General features: G+C 44.0%; 1 protein-coding gene across 3 annotated transcripts in view; it reads left to right on the top strand.

Annotated features, from left to right (window-relative positions):
• Nucleotides 1-15,906, top strand: part of BAHD1 (bromo adjacent homology domain containing 1) — a 486,847-nt gene that overhangs the window by 180,424 nt on the left and 290,517 nt on the right. Inside the window, exon 1 of one of the 3 annotated variants that reach the window (XM_069208581.1) lies at nt 5,245-6,042. The exons of the other annotated variants lie outside the window; for them this stretch is intronic. The gene's annotated coding sequence lies outside the window, so the exon portion shown is untranslated. Of the gene's footprint in view, nt 1-5,244; nt 6,043-15,906 lie in introns of those variants that run through there. 3 annotated transcript variants of the gene reach the window in all.

Below are 15,906 nucleotides of genomic sequence, written 5' to 3'. Positions count from 1 at the left end.
TTCGGGGATGTTCTGGATACAGTGCAGTTTCTGGATTATCCTCCCGAGCAGCGAGTCCAGGATATTCAGGTTATGATACCGATGTTTTGGCCTCTATCCTGGATTTTGGTGAGACAGACTATGAGGCTGCTGGGCCTCATGGCCTCCTGCACTGTTAGTCAAACATACCAGATGGCATATGAGGGCTCTGCAGTGGGACCTGAAGTTCCAGTGGGCACAGCATCAGGGGAATCTCACCGACATGGTTCAAATCTCGGAGGGAACTGCAAAAGACCTGCAGTGGTGGTTAGTGAACTGCAATTGAGTCAGAGGCATACTCCTCTCCCTTCCCCAACCAGATCTCACGATAGTGACAGATGCGTCACTTCTGGGACGGGGGACCATCTGGGAGAGGTGGAGATCAGAGGTCTCTGGCGGAATCCGGACTTCACATCAGTGTACTGGAGCGCCGGGCGATTTGACTGGCATTGAAAGCATCTCTTCCTGTTAATAAAGGGAAGATAGTGCAGGTGTTCATGGACAACACCACCGCAATGTGGTACTGCAACAAGCAGGGTGGTGTAGGGTCGTGGACCCTTTGCCAAGAGGCTGTACATCTCTGGACATGACTGGAACAACAGGGCATAACCCTGGTGGTTCAACACCTGGCAGGTTCTCTGAACGCTGGGGCAGACAAACTCAGCCGTTGATGCCTAGCGAATCACGAATGGTATCTCCACCGGGAGGTGGCGCAATGACTCTTTCAAAAGTGGGGAGAGCCTTGGTTAGATCTGTTCGCCTCTACAAAGAACGGGCAATGTCCGCGGTATTGCGCATTGGAGTTTCCAAGACAGCGATGCTTTTTGATGCGAGTGGAATTCAGGCCTCCTATATGGATTCCCGCCAATACCACTTCTGCCCAGAGCTCTCAAGAAGATCAAGAACGACCGAGCCCAAGTAATTCTAGTGGTTCCAGACTGGGCATGGAGAGTCTGGTTGTCTCTACGAGAATATCTTCTGTCGCAAGAGCAGCGGGAAGGTTCTCCATCTGAACCTGTCAACTCTGCATCTGTATGCGTGGAGATTGAGTGCCGACAGTTGATGGCTTTTGACCTTCCTCCCGAAGTCTGTAACATTATTTTGGCATCCAGGCGTCTCTCCACTAAAACGGTATACGCCTGCCGTTGGAAGCGCTTTGTATATTATTGTATAGAAAGATATATTGATCCTCTTTCAGGTTCTCTTTCGGACATCTTTCTATTTATACTATTCCTTGCCCAGCAGGGTTCTGCCTTGGGTACTCTCAAGGGCTATCTTTCCCCCTTATCGGCATTCCTTCGGCTGCCTGATCAGCCTTCACTTTTCAAATCTCCCAATGTACATATGTGTGTGTTTCCCCCTACGCCCTTTGTTATGCCCCAATGGGATTTAAATCTGGTCCTTACATTTTTAATGTGTGCTCCTTTTGAGCCCCTGCACAACTGTCCTCTCCGGCTGCTCACCATCAAGACACCCTTCTTAGTGCCAATAACATCTGCTGGGAGGGTGAGTGAGATGCAGGCTCTCATCTAAACTATGGTATCTCACCATGTTTCCAGACAAGGTGGTTCTCAGAACATGTGCCTCTTTCCTTCCCAAGGTGGTGACCTCATTTCATCTGGGTCAGAATATCACCCTGCCCACCTTCTTTGTTCTGCTGCATCCCCCTACGGAAGAGGAGCGACTCCACTGTCTGGACCCAAAAAGAGCATTGTCATTCTACCTTGACCCCACAAAAGAGTTACGGGTGGATGACCAACTCTTTATGGAGTATGTTGGAGCAAAGAAGGGTTGGGCAGTGCAGAAGCGATCCATTTCGCGCTGGGACGTTCTCAGCATTAAGATCTGCTACGCAATGGCCAAGAAGCAGCCTCCTGAGGGCTCATTCTACCAGGGTCAAGGCTGCTACCACTGCGCTATCATGAGGTGTTCGAGTCCTGGATATTTGTCAGGCAGCAATGTGGGCATCCTTGCACACGTTTGCAGAACACTACTGCCTAGACAATCAGGTCCAGAGAGACAGAAACTTTGCCCGTTCGGTCCTACAGGACTTTCTAGTGGGAAAAGATTTATCGGCAGCCCACTGTCTTGAGGTTATGGCTCAGGTATCTATTCTAAGGTAAGGAATCTTCAGCTAGAAGTCTCTATCAGATTAACAAATTACTTCCCTTCTGTAACACATTATCTGGTAGGGACTATCTAGCTGCAGATTCCTTATACCCACTCATGCTTCCTCGCTCTGGTTAGGGTTTATCCCTTTCAGGGCCCTAGTTTTTGCACAGATGAACTGTTGGTTCTATCCATGACTGCGCTTCTGGCATGGAAGTTTATGGGAAAAAGAACTGACGAACGCACGCCAGGGTGGTGCCTTTATAGGCGACAGTGACATCACACACTGCTCCAACAACGATGCCATGCAGATCCGAACGAAACCACCCGACGGTGCGTGCAGGGTACTGGTTTTCAAAAAAAAGCTGGATTCCAAGCTGACACCAGGAAATTCTAAGGTAAGGAATCTGCAGCTAGAGTCTCTACCAGATAATGGGTTACCGAGGGTAACTAAGTTGTTCATAGGTCACATTTAGAGTTGTAGTTAAATGGATCAGACATCACTATTTGCCATCACGTGGGTAACAGTAAACAAGCACTGGCAAAGCCAATAGGTCTAGGCAATTTGAGAGTTATAGGCATTGGCAATGCATTTGTGTATATCACTAAAAACTGTCCCAGAGCCGTACACAAATGCATTCACGTTGCCAACGACTATAGTAATCCGATTGCAGATACCTACTGGCTTTGCCAATGCTTATTAGTCATCCTATGATCATGTCAACACTGCCCCCACCTCCCCTCCCGTTCCGTCCCCTTTGGATTCACCCACACCACTGTGCTGTGCCTGTGTTTCACGCATTAAGGCTGACACATGTACACATGCAGCTACTGCCTACAGACTTCCTTCTGCACTACTCAATGCCACCTAAAAGGTCATGCGTTCCCGGCACATCCCTCCCTGCCGCATCGTGCTAGGGCAGAGGTCTTCAAACTGGGGGGCCTCAAGTGATCCCAGGGGGGGGCGCCAAATGCTGGCCAAAAGAAAAATTATACAGATAACATGCCTTTGTTTTAAGCAGAAGCATGTTATTGCAGGTTTAAAAAGGTAACAGTACTTCACTGCAATGTTTAAATAGGTTTAGACATATTTAAACATTGCCATCTTTCTAAAATAATTGTGAAAAATTCTGAGGGGGGCCCAAAGATTTTTATTTTTCAACTGGGGGGGCGCGGCATTAAAAAGTATGGTAACGTGATCAGCTCCTGTAGCAGTCAGTCAAGGTGTTCCTCAAGGCTCCATACTTGCACCCACACTTTTCAATCTCTATTTAGAACCATTGGGAAATCTGCTGAGTAAATCCGGGATCCACTATCATCTATATGCGGATGACACTCAGATTTACCTTAAGGTGGCCTCCAATCACGATCTCTCCTTCCTTAGCTCTACTCTCGACTCCATTCAAAACTGGATGGTAACTCATCAACTGATCCTGAATCCCTCCAAAACAGAATTCCTCCTCCTTTCCTCCTCCCTTTCTCATCCCCCAGTGCAAACATGGATGGATCAGATCAATCTAATGAACAATAAGCCCATCATTGTCGAGAGCGCAAAATCCCTTGGTGTCATTCTCGACAAAAAACTTAATCTACTCTCCCACATTAACTCCATTGCAAAGTCTGCTCGACACCAACTGCGCCTTCTTTGGGGGATTCGTCGCTTCTTCCCGGAGCACGACCTTAAAACCCTGGTCCAAGCGCTGGTTCTCTCCAGATTGGACTACTGCAACTCTCTTCTTACTGGCCTTCCCAAATCCCACCTTTCCCCCCTGAAGTCTATTCTCCATTCAGCAGCTCGTTTCATATATGGGGCCAAAAGAAGCGACCACATCACACCCATTTTATCCACCCTCCGTTGGCTTCCCATAGAGGCAAGATCTATCTACAAAACTGCATGTATCACCCACAAAGCCTTGCACTCCTCCTCCCCTCGCTACCTGGTGAATAAACTGAAACTCTGGGGGCTCCAGACCATCACGTAATGCAGAAAAGTTATTGCTTGAACCTCCCATTTTCAAGAAGGAAAGATTGATGGCCCAATCCTTTTCAGGCAACGCGGTGAGAATCTGGAACTCGCTTCCGCCTCAGCTTCGGACCACCACCTCTTCCCAGGCCTTCAAAGCTGACCTCAAAGCTCTCCTCCTTCAAAGACACTTCCAAAGTTAATTCAAGCCCTCTGTTTTCAGAAGGAAGTCCTTCCATTATAGGATATTCTGTTCTCCATGCCTATAGAAGTGCCTTCCCAGGGTGTTTTTGTGTTTTGAGTGTCTGCCATGTAGTGCAGTATTTTACCTCTACCTGTATCTTGTACTCGTTTGTAACATGCACACGGCACCTTTCCTTTTCAACGTATCATTTGCTACCTCTTATATCTTGTTTGCTTTTGATACATGCACAACGGCCACCACTGCCTCATGTAACGTAACTATTGTTTTAGTGTTTTGAGTGTCTACCATTGATTGCAACTTTTTTACCTCTATTCGTACTTTATTTGCTCTTGTAACCTGCACACGTCACTTTTTCCTATCGTTTGCTACCTCGTTTATTTTTTGCTCTTGATACGTGCACAATTATCACGATTGCCTCTTGTAATGTAACACTGTTTTTGTAACAGGCTCACTTGTAATTCTTCTCCTCTTGTATCTTTACTTTGCCTATTGTGAAGCGCTCTGACACCTTCGGGTAAAGTCCGCGCTATATAAAAACGCATTAAATAAATTAAAAAAAAGTAAAGTTTGAAGACCACTGTGCTAGGGTGACCTATGGCCCCGACTACACAGCTCTTCCCCTCCTCGCCGGCTGCTGCAGTACGCCAACCCCCTTGATAAACAACTTAGACGCTGCCGGACACCGCGCTGCGTCCCCACGGGTCAGATGACGCTGCATTTAACGGGGGTCGGCGTCCACGGGTGCCCGGGGCTTCCCCCAGCGCAGGTTGCACGTCTCGGAGCGTCGTCGGGCCACTCGCGGCTGGGAGAACACTTCCGGAGAGCCGGAGCGGGGCTCTTCCGGGGCATCATTAAAAGACAGTTTTTTCCGGACGTGTGGGCTGTCTTCGCCAGAGAGGGTACATTTTTGACCAATCAGTAGTTTTAACGGGCGGGGCCGCCACCAAGCCCCTCCTTGTACCGGCCAATAACATGTCAATGACTGTAGATCTAGCTTTTCCCATTGCCGCTCCCTGACTTCACTTATTGGAGTCGGCTAGTTTCCTTCGACTGCTGAAACAGGATAGAGTCGATACCGAAGCAGAGGGACTGGATTTGAGAGCTCTGCTGGCGAGAGGCGAGAGGTAAGGCCCTCCCTCGGGAATCTCCTTCCTGACCCGCGAGGATTGGCACGTATCGGTGTCTTGTCAATAAGGAAGATGTTTGTTTGCCTGTCACTTGGCAGGAGCAATCACGCTGATGGAGATGTCGGATCCTGTTAGTTGGCAGAGCTCCGGTATTCGAAATACGATGGCTCCTATTGCAAATAAAGGGATCCACTTGTTACCACTGGTGACGGCACCAACGTCGCATTGAAATGTTGGCTCTAATTCAAAAGAAAGGAATCAGAATAACTAGTAATTAGAGATGAAATCCCCTTATTTTGGAAAAGACCCCTTTGTAACTGGAAGCAACGCGCAGTTTGAGACGATGTGATCCATGTACAGTTCAGGTTGATGCACGTTTAACCATGAACGGATCCACTTGTTACTCAGGATGAGGTGAAGTTAATGAGGATACCATTCACTTGGAACCGGGGATGAGGTCCAGTTAATGAAGAAGTGATCTACTTGCTAGTATGAGAGCAATTTAATTGAAATGGAATCTACTTGGAGCAGGTGATAACATCCAGTTCACAGGAAAAGGAACCACTTGAGATGGGCATAAATTCAAGTCCGTGGCGAAAAGATCCCCGAGTGGGAATGAGGTACAGTTCAAAAGCAAGGATCCACCGGTTATATAGAATTACGTCAAATTAATGGGAATTAGCTCCCATTTGCGGAGGAGGGATCTACTTAGACACCTGAAAGGGACCCGTGTTAAATGATTTGGGATTTGCCTTTGCTCTAGGTATCCTTTTGAATACAGAGAGATCGGTCTGTGGTTGGAGGTGGAAGGAAGGGGGTCCGCCCTTCACTTGGGGTGCAGGATTCTCCTTATCATGCAGTGATTCTTTCACTATGATAGTACTAGAACCCACTTACGACTGTGCACTGCGATTAGATAGTAGACCTATCTGATGAACCCCACACATGTGGTAATCCTTTTTCTGAGGAGTAAAGCAACGCACCTGGTAGTAGAAATAAAAGAGGTGAATTCTGTCCTGGTGGAACATGTACGAAGGAACCTTCCTTTTGGTACTGTGGTATAAGCATGGTGTTATTTGTTGTGAATTCACTTCCCACTTGTGCTTTTAGAACGGCATTAGCAGTGGTTGTTTTGCCTGTCTGTCACTGTTGATGGAACATGCTGCTTAATGGCAGAGATATGGCCGTTACCAAAGATCGTGAATGCTGTGGATCACGTAGTTACAGGACATCATTTTTATAATTATCATATTGTTCTTTTGTGTTGTTGTATTAGCCTCATAATGGGAAAGGGTGCTTCTGGTGTATTTCAAAATGCAGTGATGATATGACATTTTATGGCTCGGAGAGGTTGTTTCATTTTTCCATGTATTAATTATATATATGCACACAAAACATTTTACCGAATTTTACTTGGATCAAAGTTATAAATAAAATTGCCAATGGGTTCAGTCACTATGAAGAGCTTCTGTTGTCACGCTAGTTCCATATATTTTAATCTAATAATCTGACTCCTGGCCTTTGAAAATGTAAAGCAAAATAGATCTTCTGGAAAAAAATAAATGTCTTTGCTGGTAATTTCTGCTTTGCAGTACAACAGTCCGTTTAAAGAGCAAGACACCTCTTGTATTTGAAAGCTTGCATCCCGCATGTTTCCTTATCTTTAGCAACTTGCGTCTGTGCACGAAGTGGAGCAAATTGGGCCTCGTCATTAGATGTTGGACACAATACCCCTTATTAGCTTCTGGTGGTTTCCTGCCCTCTTTCAAAGGGTGTTCTGCAGGGTCACTATAAAACATTTCAGAAACACAAGAATGGATGTTCGTCCTCCAGCCAACCATTGACTTTATTCCAGATTGCTGCATCTAGTCACCAGGGTAGACTCAAAATATAAATACAGTCATATGTTGGTATTTATAAATCGCAAGTTCACTGAAGTTTCTTGATACTGAGTATATGACTAACAACACAGTACTAAATTTACACACGTTTAATGAGAGTGGTTAAAAGCAACAGTCCTCAAAGATTTGCAAAAACTGATTAGCGAGGGGATGAAACATAGATAGGCTGGAAGTTTGTCAATGCCCGCTGTGAACTGGTCATAAAAGTGTAGGGAGTGATTAGAAAAATGAAAATATACTTATAGAAAGCACAAAAAATATAAAGGTTAGAATGATTCAGGCATGTGCAAATGTCACTGAGTTGATATTGATTTAAAAATCTAGTTAAAATTCAGTTTGTTCTGTATATTTTATAAATTCTCATTATAGAACTTAAAAATCAGAAAAACTGATTTTTAGTCATACCCATTTAAAGTAACTGGAATTGCACACTTGAATACATAACTACATATTGCCACAGGTATCTGTTAATTTTACTTTGTCTCTTTTTTAAGCATTTGACTCTATAAATATCTCTCGTGTCAACAGCACCGTGAAGGAAGGTTTATTTTTCTATACAGCCAGGGTCCTATACTATGTATATTTGCCCAGATAGGGCTAAGCTGCTATTGGTGCTTTAGTCGACTAAACAAACTGTTTTTTTCATACTGCTTTCTTTGCACCAGAAGTATGTTTGGGGTTTAAATGGGTAGGGGGATACAGAGTAATAATAACAACAGTATTTTGAATAATGAAGATCAAAGCTGATACAGTTTGTATAGTTTACTTCGATTTGCTCATCTTTTTCTCAGTGTGTAGTATTTCTAAATATAGAAACTCAGAAACATTCCAAATCGATTTTTTTTTCCTCAATTTATTTAGTATCTCAGTTATGCATATTGTTGAGCATGCAAACTTCTACCATGTTAACTTATTGCAATGTGGCAATAGAGGGCTTCTGTGTTTTATGTTTTTATGCATAACATTCATTAGGCCAGCCAGAACTGCATCTCTCTTATAGGCATTTATTGTGGCGAGGAAGGCTGCTTGAGAGGTATTAACTATCCTATTGAATTGGAAAAACCCACATTGCCAGCAAGTTAATTATAGCTTACTGGCAATATGGGTAAATTATGAACTGTCAGTGAAGCCATCTCTATTTTTCGTTTAGCAGGGAGGTATGCTTTTGTGTTTGTTTTCCATTTCTTTTAACAAAACTTGGTCTGTTTGAGATTTCACTTCTGTTTACTCATTTCGATCTCCAGATTACGAACAGTAGCCTTATATCTCATGCCCGTTTTAAACTGTGTATGTCTTTGGTAACTTCCTGAACTGTAATGGGTGATATGTAAAGATCCAGATTGGTGTTCCTCTCTAACTGCCCTTTCCAGTGAGTAATGTTCTAGGTTTCTAAAGTATGCTATATTAGCTGGATTGCTTAGTTGCGTTGGCTGGTAATATTCTTATACTGTGGAAGTCATCATCTCTACCACAGAAGGTTTCCTGTGCAGCGCACAACAATGGTTGTGTGTGTGTTTCTATTCATTCAGTGCCCAAGCAATCTTATGCTATTTAGTCGAACCTAAAAATGTTATTGTTTATGTCTGCCTTCTTAGTTGCAAAGTGAAACCCTCTGTTACAGCTCTGTATCCCCTGTTTGAACTTTATGTGCACACATAGTATAACATTGCAAACTATTGCTGCAATGTTTCTGTAGGTATTTTTCACAATCTTCATAGTTTGGGCCAAACAGATAGTGTATCAAATTTACACTGATATAACTGGATTGTTAAAATTATCTTTCCAAATAGTTTTTGTAATGGTTCAATTTGTCATTTTAGGATATATGCTGTGTTTTATATTGTAGTTTTCGTTTAATTTGCAAAACTCTTGTGTGCTTCAAGTAAAGCAGAGGTATTCATTGTTAATAGTGGCGTTGGTTCTTGTTCTTGGTGTTGCCACTTTGCCCACGCTCTTCTTACCTAGCAAATACTTCACACATGCAACTACTGTTTCCAGAAATATTGTATTTTACCTAATCCCGGGGTGTGCTAAACTGTCTTTCATTATACTTTTGTTGCATTGTTCTGAACGTCAGATTGTGGAGCATACCCTCCCAATTTGGCTAAGTCGTGCTATACCGATTTCTGAATAAATGAAATAAAATGGGAAAAATTAGAATTTAACTGGATTGCCTGATCTATAGTTCCCGCACTTCCTTTTGTACCAAGGACCACTTAAGGTCCCTACTCTCCAGGATGGGTAGAGTAAGAATGAAGTGGGACGGAAGCTGCGATTTCTGGTCTGTTGCTGCAGTGGACCCATTGAGGGGTACCTCGATGGAGAGTAGGAGCTGGCTGCTGCTGTGTGAAGGCTTGTGCACTGCTCTGCTCTGTTCAGGAGAGCATATAGCGGTCACAGAAAAAATAGGAGACAGATCTCCTCTTTCGTTGTGACTTTAATGTTACTTTGATGCCAAGCGTTCATCAGTACTTCTAAAAAAAAAAATACAGTACAGCTTGGCTACGTCTTGCACATAGATTGCTTAGGTTTTATTTTGCTCAACTTCCATAATTTTAGCTTACAAATCAGCATACACTGCAGTTAATGTGTACACTCAGGAAGTTCCTCTTGTAGCTGTTTCTCTAGTTCTCAATGAAAGGGCAAGTAACAACGTTTTCAGTGTTCAAGCCAGAGGTAGATAAAATGCAGTGCAGCCATCTACAGTCACAAAAACTCTTACACCGCCTGAGAGCGGAGTTTCAGCTTGAAAAACACTTTCAGTGTGAAATAGCCGCGCAAAGCTTGCCCTCTAGTATAGCTGCTGTCCACCCGTTTATGAGATCAGTGGGAGAAGGGGCTGCTGCAATTCAGATAACTTAAGACGTTTACAAATCAGATGTTTTGCAATTAAATGTTTTTCCAAATGTGTCGTAAACTGTGTAGGTATTGTCAGACTTCGATACAGTCTATTATTGCTTGTATTCAAAAGTTGGAGAGGCACTCTTTCTCCAACTTGCACCTTAAAACGGGAGTAGATTGTGAGCCATAATCACAAAGGAGTTTGTGTCTGTAATTACAAGTTTATGGCCAAAAATACCTTATTTACGCCTGCTAGAAATTTACAAAGGGCTTATTAGCCGACATAAATCCATTCACTTTTGTGCCACTTGTGCAGATAAGACCATGGTGAAAAGAAATCCCACTCAAGGGGTGCGATGTAACCTTTCCAAGGTGTGGTTTGCCTTGGAAGTTTAAATTCGCCCACAAACATGTATGTTCGACTCTTCAACTTGGAAGCTATTGAAGATTTACTGCAGCCAACAGCTGCAATAACCCTTCTTCTACATAAAAGAAGACGGATTACTCCCAGATTTGGTAGCTTTTCAGGTGGAAGAGCTTTCTCTAAGAGAAAAAAAATGTGTTCTACTTGGAGAAAAAAAGTGTGCGCTTGCACAGGGACTTCCATTCTGTGCTATGTATAACTCTGATTAGTGTGAAGAGGAATTTTACAGGAATATTCACAAGACATTCCCTGCAGTGGTGGAGTTTTCAGACCTGCTATTGGGAATATTGGTGAAAAGGGAAAAAAGTAAAGTCTGTCAAGGTGGAGGTCTAAATCTCTACCATACTTCTATTTTTTTTGTTTTTTTGTTTTGTTACTAGAGCCTTATACATTGTTTCCATCCAGGCATTATTTATGTTTTAGGAAGATATCCAGGAAACAGTGTTCTTGTTACGTTTTTTTAAAACTGCAGATTGAAGTCCCCAGAAATCTCCTTTGTGGCTAAGAAGGTCACATGATGTGTTGTTAGGTGCCTTTTTAGGAAAAGCAGATGTTTGGTGCCACTCAGTGGCACACACAGGCCTTGAAAGGACCACACATCTCTCACTGCCCAGATGTGAATCTGCAGCACCGAGGTTTCAGTCTTTGCTAACTCAGCACGTAATCATCCAGAGAAAGATAAACTGAGTACCATTCAATTGACTACTAGACCTCTTATCATCTACCATGCTACAACACTGCAGATATGTGGTTGTAAGCGCCATCTGCGCTAGTCTGCTCAAATAATGATGACGTTTACAGCACTGTTTCATAAAATGGTCCTCCTTTAGGTTTATATCTTCCTATTTATATGTATGTGCTTTTGTAGTTGCAAAAGAGGAGTTATTTAAAGAAATACAATAACCATATTTTACATTTATGTATATTTTTCATTGACTAAAATACATTCTAACTTTTGCAAGTAAGGTCAGTAAAAAATCTCAGTTTAGCATACTTTGAGCCTTGAACACTAATCATGTGTTTCACTTGCTGGGCTGACTTCGAACCGAAAATCACTCATTGGGCACAGTTCTTAAAAATATCAAAATCAATAAATCTGCAACCAGAGGTTAACGACCTTGCATGGGGAAGCTGTGACAGTCGTAGGTTTTCAGCCTTACTCCTAGTAAGCTTTTTTTCAATTTACAATTGCAACTACGCAGAAGCATTTCTGCGTGCATAGATGTACAGAGTGCGCAGTTGCGCATTGGAAAATGCCATTGCATGTGCACAGTTGCACCTCTTTTTTTTTGTTTACGAGGAAAATATTGTTTCTTGTGTAAGACCCTGTTCTCCTACATCCCCGACAACGTTTGAGGTTTCATTTATCTTTCTTCTGAACTGTTCCCTGGTGGGAGTGGCCTGGGGGAAATTAGTGAATACCCATATGTAATCATGTAAATGAGTAGGAAGTTACACGCTTTCAGACAGTCTGACTCCAAGACATCCTTTTGTATCCCACGGGAGCCCGTATCAAAGGAAAATCTTGATGGGAGTAAATAGTTATGTGCGGAAAACCAACTTTTGTGAGTTCCGGAAGTGGTTTTACGCGTTTTGTTGCATATACCCGTGCAGATAGGTTTGTGAATCAGACCTGTTCTGCCACCAGAAACCCCCCGGCATTATATAATGCAACACTGTGGAAGGCTCCCAAGTATCGTCAATCTATGGGAAGCAGAGCCTTCCATGTGTCACTTTACGTGCCCCATGTACAAACACTGTCTTTTCGCGTCCCCGGATGCGCTCCTTTGGAAACGCTTAGAAAGACGTATGCAGAAATCCACTTGTGGCTAAAGTCGCAAGGACCGAGACTATAGAACACGCGGTTCGAGATGGCGCTGCGGCCTCAATGTAACCGGAAGCAGCAGCACCTCGCAGAATCCAGTCAGGAGTTTAGGCAGAAGCTAACGGTGCTCCAGGCGGGCATGTACGGCTCGTCGGAGCAGCGGGTCCACGGGAGCCCGGAGTGAGTCATTGCAAGGGCGACATTTTGGGGCCTTTGCTCGGTGTCCTAACACAGGCCACGCCCGCCACGTCAGAGCAGCAACAGGCCCTAACAAAAAGTCCGTTGTGCATTCATTGCAGACAACACCGCGAATTACAGATGCCAAAGAAATACGTTAAAGAACACATGCAGACTTAAACACTGCGCGAAACCAGTGTTCTGTGCTGTGCAGCACTTTCGCCACCACGCAGGTCCTGGATACTGGTCAGCAGGGATGGAAACAAAGTCACACAGGCAGTGTAGCGTAACAAGCGTGCCAAGGACTCCAATGAAAGCAAAACATGCATTGGCAAATCCTGGAGGTGTGGCCTTGGCAAGCTTGCAATTTTTTTTCTCGCATATCTACAATATGGCTAACCGAAAATATATATTCAACTCAATGAGTTACTGAACATCCCAGTTATAGCAGCTCTGGCACTGAAATACACTCCTTTTTATTAGACAGCTCTGCACAAATGTTCAAGTACATGCTCGCAGTCACATGGCAAGACTACCAATCGATGAAGCGGGCTTCTGTGTCCTCTGCTGTGCGGAAGCAAAGTACGAATGGCACTTGAACAGACCAATAGAAGAATAGGGCTGATTGAAAGCCCCTGTATCAATCTATGTTTGTGTTTTTATTATTAGTTTTATGGAAAACATGAAGCTGGCAATAACTACAAAATGACATCTATAATTAGAATGCAGTGGGATTCTGAGACCCCTGAGCAGAGGTAAGGTCTGCTGCACCTGTCACACTAATATTTGCCTGTGAATTCTTTCTGAAAATAGGTGCAAACAACGTGAGCTAATGAAGGGAGGGTTGTTTTAATGGGCAGATCCTCCTGCAACTGTAAAGATCATGACTCCTACCAATATTTGCAGGGAAATGTTGTGCCTTCGAGTCCTCTCTATTGTGCATGTTCCTAGTCAGTAAAATTTAGACAGTCCACTTCTTCTTCCTCTCTAGGAAAGTACTCAGACGCCTGTCCCACCTCCATTGATCAACAATACCTTCCCTTGAATGTACCACAGGTCGGAGAAGTGATTAATTGTGTTGGTGGGTCATGTAATGTTATAGTGATGTGTATAGTGCACTAATTACCCAAGAGGATAATCCAGGCACTTGGACCGGTGTGTAGGTTTGTGGTCCCCAAGGTGCTCATACAAAGAGCCGGATCTTTAGCTTCTTGCGGAAGTCAGGCAGTGAGAAGGAGGCTCGGATGTATTCAAGTAGGTTGTCTTGGGTTAGATTTAGGAAAATGAGCAACCTCCAGGTTTGCTTTTGCGGATGTGAGGAATGTGTGAGAGTGAGGCAGAGTGTAGGTATCCCGTGGTTTGGTGGAAGTGTATACAGCTGTTCCAGTATTCTGGTCCTGTGTTGTGTAGGGCTTTGTATGTGTGCCTAAGAAGTTTGAATTGGCAGTGCTTGTGAGGGAAGATTCCTAAGTTGCGGTTTAATGTGGGTGTGGCATGGAAGATTGGGTATGAGTCTTGCAGTGGTGTTCTGGGTGGTCTGGAGTCTGTGTAAGAGTTGTTTAGAGATTCCAGCGTCCAAACTGCCGGTGATGAGTGCTTGCGTGATGGTCCATCTGGTGTTCTGAAGCAACCATTTCAAGATTTTTGGCAGCTTGCGTAGGGTATAGAAGCAGAAAGTGCACGCTGCATTGCTTGAGCCATCTTGTTGAGCTTGTTGTCCAAGATGATCCCTGAATTGTTTGCGTGGTATGGGGGTGTGGGTGTTGTTCCTAGCTCTGATGGCCACCAGGGGAGATCTTGTTGCAGAAGACAAGTGCTTCCCTCTTATCAGAGTTGAGCTGCAGGCAGGTGGTTTGCATCCAGTCTGCCACCATGGTCATGCAGTTGGTGAAGTTGATTCTGGCTGTGGTATTTTTGTCCATCTGGGAGAGGATGAGTTGGATGTCATCCATGTAGGAGATGATGGTAGTGTCTTGTGATCGGATGATGTTTGTGAACTGTGTCATGTATATGTTTAAAAGGGTGGGACTGAGGGACGATCCCTGTGGGACTCTGTAAAACAATTTCTTGGTCTCTGATTTGAAGGGTTGGCAGCCTTACCCTTTGTGTTCCTCCCATGAGGAAGGAACAGATCCATTTGAGAGCTGATCCTTGTAAGCCAGTCTGATGGATTTTTCTGATGAGGGTGTTATGGGAGACAGTTTCAAAGGCCGCAGAGATGTTGAGTTTTATGAGGGCTGCTGTTTCTCCTTGGTCCAGGATGATACTGAATGCCACCAGTGGCCGCGATGAATGCTGTTTCGGTGCTGTGGACCTTTCTGAATCTTGATTGAGTGTTGCCTAGAAGATGATGAAATACGAGGTGGATTGTGAATTGATTGTTGATGGCCTTCTTAATTAGTGGCAGTTTATTATGATACTGAACTCCAATGGCGGTCCACATAACAAAAGCAGTAATAAAACAACATAATACATATGAAGAAAAAAACAACAACTGGGAAAATATAAATTTTTTGATCCAGTACATTCATCAAAACGACAACAAGCCTTCTTAATTACTTTGTCTGTATAGGGAAGCAGGGAGATGGGTCTGAAGTTGCTGAAGTTTGGCAGTGGGCTTCTTGAGGAGGGCGTTGATTTCTGCAAGTTTCCATTTATCAGGGAGGTGCTGATTGTTGATGTTCCCAGGCTGTAGATGTGGTGGGGGGATGGGCTCATTGGGGCCCCTGCATGGATGTTTTTTATGTTATGTTTTTTATGTGAGGAGTTGGATGATGGCAAGAAGTGTTGAACTGGTGCTAAGGTGTGATTTGATCAGCTGTGATGGTGGGTCATTTGATGAGAGGGAGTAGTGAAGGTGATTGTTTTAGCTATGTAGGTGATACAATGTTTTGTAGTAATAGGAGTGATTAGTTGAGGTCGGGTGGTTGTAGCTGCCTGATGATCTGTGGATGGTGGTGTGATGGCTGTGAGGGAAAGAGACAGGTGCTGATAGTTACGGGTGGGTTAATGTGATGCACTATAGAGGTGCTCTGTGATGCTCTGCTGTGGTGTGATGTAAGAGTGGATAATATGATCTTGGTTGGTGTGATGTGTGGTTTTATGTAATGAGTGTATTAATGGTATGGTCGCTGGTGGGATGTGATGAGTAGGGTGGTGTTGTGTCATGGACAGGGGTTGGTGTGATTAGTGCTGCCAGTGACCTGTGATTTGGACTGTGGCAGGTATGTTGAAGTGGAGTGTAGGTTACTTCATGCTTGGGCAGTGAGTTAAGCCTGCCTGTGTATTCTAGGGCACTCATTGGATAAATTCTCCC

This window comes from Pleurodeles waltl, chromosome 9, assembly GCF_031143425.1.
Source record: "Pleurodeles waltl isolate 20211129_DDA chromosome 9, aPleWal1.hap1.20221129, whole genome shotgun sequence".
Lineage (NCBI taxonomy): Eukaryota > Metazoa > Chordata > Amphibia > Caudata > Salamandridae > Pleurodeles > Pleurodeles waltl.
Note: the sequence above shows the minus strand (reverse complement) of the source record. Positions and strands in the feature narration are given on the sequence as shown.